Source organism: Cyprinodon tularosa, unplaced genomic scaffold (genome assembly GCF_016077235.1).
Source record: "Cyprinodon tularosa strain WSP-4 unplaced genomic scaffold, ASM1607723v1 ctg308, whole genome shotgun sequence".
In the NCBI taxonomy this organism is placed as follows: Eukaryota; Metazoa; Chordata; class Actinopteri; order Cyprinodontiformes; family Cyprinodontidae; genus Cyprinodon; species Cyprinodon tularosa.
The window spans coordinates 68,103-74,616 of record NW_024039017.1 but is presented as its reverse complement, the minus strand read 5'-3'; the positions used below and the strand labels follow the sequence as shown (position 1 = coordinate 74,616).

The following is a 6,514-nucleotide window of genomic DNA, read 5'->3' as shown; positions in this document are numbered from 1 at the left end:
CCAGAGGCTCAAGACAATGAGCACATTCATAATCAGCATTGCATCAGACAGGTTTGGCATCAAGGAACATCGTGCCACCAAGACAACTAATGTAGCAATTCCAAACCGGCGTGAGAAAAAGATCGCTCAACTCAGACAAGAGCTGAGGGCACTAAGGTACCAGCACAGGAAGGCGAGTGACGAAGAGAAGAAGGCCTTGGCAGAACTAAGGATTGTGGTGAGGGAGAGGCTGCTCACCCTCCGCCGTGCTGAGTGGCACAGGAAGAGAGGCAAGGAGAGGGCCCGCAAGCGCAGCTCCTTTATCGCAAACCCATTTGGATTTGCAAAGAAACTGCTGGGAGAGAAATACAGTGGCCAGCTCTCATGTCCGAAGGAAGACATCAACCGCCACTTAAGGAACACTTACAGTGACGGCATGAGAGACCAAGACCTTGGCCCCTGTGAAGCCCTGATATGCCCATCTGAACCCAGTACACTTTTTGACACCAGAACACCCACCTTTAAGGAGGTCAAAGAGGTAATCAAAGCGTCAAGAGCTGCATCAGCACCAGGCCCCAGTGGAGTCCCATACAAGGTCTTCAAACATTGCCCCCGCCTGCTGGAGCGTCTGTGGAAGATCTTCAGAGCTATCTGGAAAAGAGGGAAGGTGCCCCAGATGTGGAAGCATGCAGAGGGAGTATGGATTCCCAAAGAGGAAAACGCAAAGAACATTGAGCAGTTCAGATCAATATCCCTCCTCAGTGTGGAGTGCAAGGCCTTCTTTAAGGGTGTCCTCAGGGGCATCAACATCGGATTGGCACCGTCTGGAAAAGGAATAATCACTGGCTGCACGATCTCTGTCTCCCTGTTTGCCATTGCCATGAATATGTTGGTTAAGTCAGCAGAAGTAGAGTGCCGAGGCCCATTATCCAAATCTGGTACCCGGCAGCCACCAATCCGAGCATTTATGGATGACCTCATGGTAACTACTACATCAGTGCCTGGGTGCAGATGGTTGCTGCAAGGCCTGGATAGACTCATCTCTTGGGCAAGGATGAGTTTCAAGCCTGGGAAGTCCACATCCCTGGTCTTGCGGAAAGGGAATGTGACGGACCGCTTCCGCTTCAGCCTGGGAAATACCACTATTCCATCTGTGTCTGAAAAACCAGTGAAGAGCCTTGGAAAGCTCTTCACTGGTGATCTGAAGGACACCGCTGCACGGCAAGCAACCAGCACCAACCTTAACCAGTGGCTCCTAGCTGTTGACAGGTCTGGACTTCCTGGGAAGTTCAAGGCTTGGATCTATCAGCACAACATCCTGCCCCGTCTCCTCTGGCCTTTGCTGATGTATGAGATCCCACTTACGACCGTGGAGGGCTTTGAGAGGAAGATCAGTCAGTACCTGCGCAGGTGGCTGGGCTTGCCTCGCAGTCTGAGCAGTATTGCCCTTTTTGGACATGGGACCAAGCTCACGCTCCCGTTGAGCAGCGTGTCAGAGGAGTTCAAGGTTGCCCGGGCTAGAGAAGTCCTTCTCTACAGAGACTCCACTGATGGGAAGGTGTCTTCAGCAGGGATAGAGGTCCGCACTGGAAGGAAGTGGCGTGCCAAGGACGCAGTGGAAAGAGCCGAGGCGAGGCTGCGTCACAGCACCATGGTGGGTACAGTGGCCACAGGGCGGGCAGGGCTGGGCAGCAACCCGAAGCCCTGCTACAGCAGAGTGACAGGGAAGGACAGGCGTAAACTCATCCAAGAGGAGGTTCGGGCAGAGGTGGAAGAAGCTCGCTTCAGCAGGGTGGTGGGCATGAGCAAGCAGGGGGCCTGGACCAAGTGGGAGCATGTTTCCAGCCGTAAGATCACCTGGACTGATGTATGGAGGGCGGAGCCACATCATTTCAGGTTCCTCGTCCAAGCGGTGTATGATGTCCTCCCAAGCCCCACTAACCTGTTCACCTGGGGCCTGATAGAATCACCTGCATGTCAGCTCTGCCAGAGGAAAGGGTCTCTTGAGCACTTCCTAAGCTGCTGCCCAAAGGCCCTGGGAGATGGCAGATACCGCTGGCGCCATGACCAGGTCCTGCGGGCAATAGCAGATACCATCTGCACTGGCATAAACACCAGCAAGAGTCAACCTCTAAGCAGGAGCATGATTGCCTTTGTTCGAGCAGGGGAGAAACTGCAACCCTCCAAGAAGACCCAAGGGGGCCTGCTCACGACAGCAAGGGACTGGCAGCTCTTGGTCGATCTGGGGAGGCAGTTGAGATTCCCGGATTACATCGCAGCCACGACACTCCGCCCGGACATGGTGCTGTCATCAACTTCCACCAGGCAGGTTGTGCTGCTTGAACTAACTGTTCCTTGGGAGGACAGAATAGAGGAAGCCCAGGAGAGGAAGAGGGCTAAATACACAGAACTTGTGGCTGAGTGCCGGAGGAATGGCTGGAAGGCCCGCTGTGAGCCTATTGAAGTGGGCTGCAGGGGCTTCGCAGGCAGATCTCTACACCGTGTCCTTGGACTCCTAGGGATTTGCGGTCTGCAGAGACGAAGAGCAACCAAGAACATCTTGGAAGCAGCTGAAAAGGGTTCACGGTGGCTCTGGTTGAGGAGGGGGGAGGCGTGGCGTAGTGTGCTACCTGGACACAAGTCGGGGAACTGATCTCCCCCGGCTGGGTCGCCTGAGTGAGGGTGTATGACTAAGACCCGAAACACCCAGTGATCTTGGGAGAGTCACTGAAGATGTGTCCAGGTTGCACCACTAGGTGTATTACAATCCTGATCACTATATTGTATATTCTTGACATGCTACATTCATAGACTGATAAAACCGTAAGGAAAAAAAAAAATTTTTTGTCGATGTTGTTTTAAAGAAGTTGCATTGACATCAACCCGGAGAGAGGCACAAAAGCAAGCCATGAGATGGTAAAAAGCAAGAAGAGCGGCAAGATGGTCCAGAAGAAGTCAACATCTGTGAATCCGCATGTCAGCACACTCATCAAGAAGATCAGTGATTTCAAGTGGGACTTCGTCTGATACACACGCATACACATTAGGGGTATGACAAAATAACGATGCACGATGTTATATGTTGCGGTATCATATTGATATTAAAAAAATGCTGTATTGATATTTTTCCAAAGGAAATCTCACAAGATTTTGTAACAGCATGGTGAGATCTCACAAGATTTAGTTCTATTTGCAACGGTTCAGCATGTAGAAAAGTCCCCACATTAGCACTTAAATCTATGTGCAGTCTGCAAAATGTTGTTAAAGGAATAGTTCACCCACAGATTGATTTAACTTTTTTTTCCACTTACCTTCATGGTGAGCAAATATTTCAAATGCAGCCGGAGATCAGGACGACTTCTCGTTTTACCCCAACTTTCATATAATGGAGTTCGATTAAGCCCGAGCCAACAAGGTCCTTAGAAGTCCACAAAAACTTGTTAATATTCCTCCATACTGCTCGTCCAATGTAATCAAAATGTCCTGAGTGGGTAGCGTCCAGAATTTACTCAAAACGACGTCATTTACGATATTTTTAGAGCCTAAAAAGAATATATTACTCCACGGAGCGCTCACCTGCGCATTCACGAAACTACGGAAGCATCGGCGTTCAGAGCCTTTGCTGCCGATAATACACTGTTTACATTGTGTTAAGAGCAACAGAGCTGCAGACGAACCAGGACAAACACAAGAGGAGTTGGATATTGATTTAAAACAAATAATGAAAGAAAAAGAGACCGCGCGATCTCGTCTGCCTCGCCTTCCGTAGTTTCATGAACGCACATCGGCGTGCGCGCAAGAGATGCAATGTACTTCTATTTAGGCTCTAAAAATATACTAAATGGCGTAGTTTCTAGTAAATTATGGACACTACCCACTTTGGACACTTGGATTACATTGGACGAGCAGTATGGAGGAATATTAACAAGTTTTGTGGACTTGTGGAGAACGAGTAGTCGTCCTGATCCCCGGCTGCATTTGAAATATTAAAAAAGTGTTCCAGAGTCTTGCTCACCATGAAGGTCAGCGGAAAATAAAGTTCAATCGTTCTGTGGGTAAACTATTCCTCTGAAGGTAACTTTAAGATCTTCCCTCACAAATGAGTCATTTTTAATCTGTTGATTCAGAAAGTGTATTTACAGTTATTGAGTTCTGGAAGGTATGTCTTCACACAGTACCCTGTCTGAATGTAGGAATTAGCTTCTTAATAGTCTCGAGAGATGCCACAAAGCACAGTGAAGAAATTCAAGAGATCTCTCTGTTTGACAAGTTCTTGCCATATATGATGGCACAAATTTTAAAGGTTATTAATGTTTAGTTTATGATGCTAAATTGTTCGTGATTATAATGCACTGGCTAAAATGTTTATTTTACATATGATACATTAAGAAGAAGCACTGTGCGCTTTGCTTTACTGTTTTGCTCACTTTATATGAATTGCAAAATATTGCAAGAGGCACCTAGTGATTCCCAGCCCTAATATGCATACAGTGTTAGGGAAAATGCTGGGGTATTTGTATAAGAAAGCAAGTTTAGCTCCAGTATGAGAGTTTTAGCATTAGAATTGAAAACATTTAGTGTGAGCAAAGTTTTTCTGTCCATCCTTTACAGTATTCAGATCACACAATTTGACAATGTTGTAATTTTCATGAGGCACTATTTTTCAAATAAATATTTGAAAAGAAACTGAATATTTTCCAGCTTTCATTTATTTATATAATTTATTTCTAATAATTGTATTACTTTTTTTAGTAGTTGTATTATTACAGTAATGAACTGTAGAATTAATGTACTGTAAGCAGAACTGCAAAAATACAGTAGTCTATTGGCAAAGCTGTTGCCTGTAAATTACTGTAAATTTACATTAAATGAATATATACAATCTGTTGTAAATTTACAGTAATTAACTGTAGAATCATTTACAGCAATATACTGTATTTATATATTACAGCAAGATACTGTAAATAATACAGTAGTTTACTGGCGAAGCTGCTGCCAGTAAATTACTGTAAATTCACAGTGAAAAGTCTTACAGTGAAGTATAAAAGTATAAGGTAACCATTAAATAAAAAAACTGCCAGATGCCACTATATGAACTGAAAGCTCAATGTTTCATCTATCTCAAAAAAATACTTTGAGATTTGGCCAAGGATGAGGGAGGTCTTGTTTGTCTCCGTCTCCATCTCCCGATTCACTCTCGGCTGTGTCTGACCTTTCCGTCATGTCAACATCTTTTCCTGAATACGACATTGTAGCATGGCATAGACAATTCCTGTTTACAGTTTACAGTTTGAAGAACAACTGCTTGCTTCAGATGATTTTCTTTGGTGTCAGCACAAATTTGACAAATAGCTAACCAATGAGTGTTTTCATTATATGACTCATCCAATTACACTAGTTTTCACTAGATGTGGATGGCACCAATGATCTGCATTGGGTGGCGCACATGATGGGAAATAAATATTTATAAACATAAAACCAGGGATAACCAATTAATAATCAATTAGGTCTGAATAAAGAAGATCATCAAGCAGTAAAGGTCCAGAGACATTTTTAATAATCTGTTACATTAAACTGAATTTAACATTCAAATAAAATGAGATATTTATGCATTCATGTTATACATTGAATAATAATAAAAAAAGAAATAGTCAAAAAAATTGCATCCCTTGCTATCTCAGTGGAGTTGACACTTGTATGAAAAAGCGGAGTGTGTATGACGTCATCCGTGCCCCGGACTCGAGTTGTGAAAGGCAGCCCAGGCCACAGACGGCTACGCTCTAATCCTTATATTCATTCGGCTAGCTAATCTGAGTCGTTGAATTCCATTTCGAGAGCTAGATCATCTGTGGTAGTAGCACTAGACATCTTCCAGGCATGTGAGTAAAACTAGCAGAAGTTCAGTGGACAGGATGAATGAATGGTAGCCGGTGCGCGCGGATGACATCATACACACTCCGCTTTGTTTTAAAGAATATATAAATATAAAAAATATAACTGCGGATGTCTGGGGGACAGTGATTTGCCTACATGAATGATAGTGTACCATAAATGATAAATTATGAATAGTTTAGTTTATGCCTTCAACTTTGTTGCCCAAAGGAAGATGTTACTTGGATATAACAAAACCGAATATCTTCAGAACAGCTCCAAATGACACAAAACCAATATGGGTGAGTAGAACATGATGTAATAATGCAAAATCAAGGGGCCGATGTAAAAACAAAAGGTCTTCCCCTTTAAGACAAAGCTTTGAAGTTTCAAAACTACCGTCGGCTATCACTGTTTATTGTTGTGTGTGAATAACAAGAGACTACAACAAAAAAATCAGCAGTACCTCGGACAAAATCTTTTGATTTAGTGTTGTTCATAACACCCGTACTTTTGTAAATGAACCTACCAAATAACCACAATTTTTTTCCATGAGACATATATTTAGATTTTTTTATATCATTAATATAACAACAAGTAGCTTCATTGGTCATATTTTAATCCGTTTTCCTCGTCGATAGTCGTAGTTGCACAGAGCGAGACG

At 44.0% G+C, this 6,514-nt stretch overlaps 1 pseudogene; it reads left to right on the top strand.

Annotated features, from left to right (window-relative positions):
• LOC119787991 lies at window positions 1-2,655 on the top strand (annotated as a pseudogene).
• The last annotated feature ends 3,859 nt before the right edge of the window (window positions 2,656-6,514 follow it).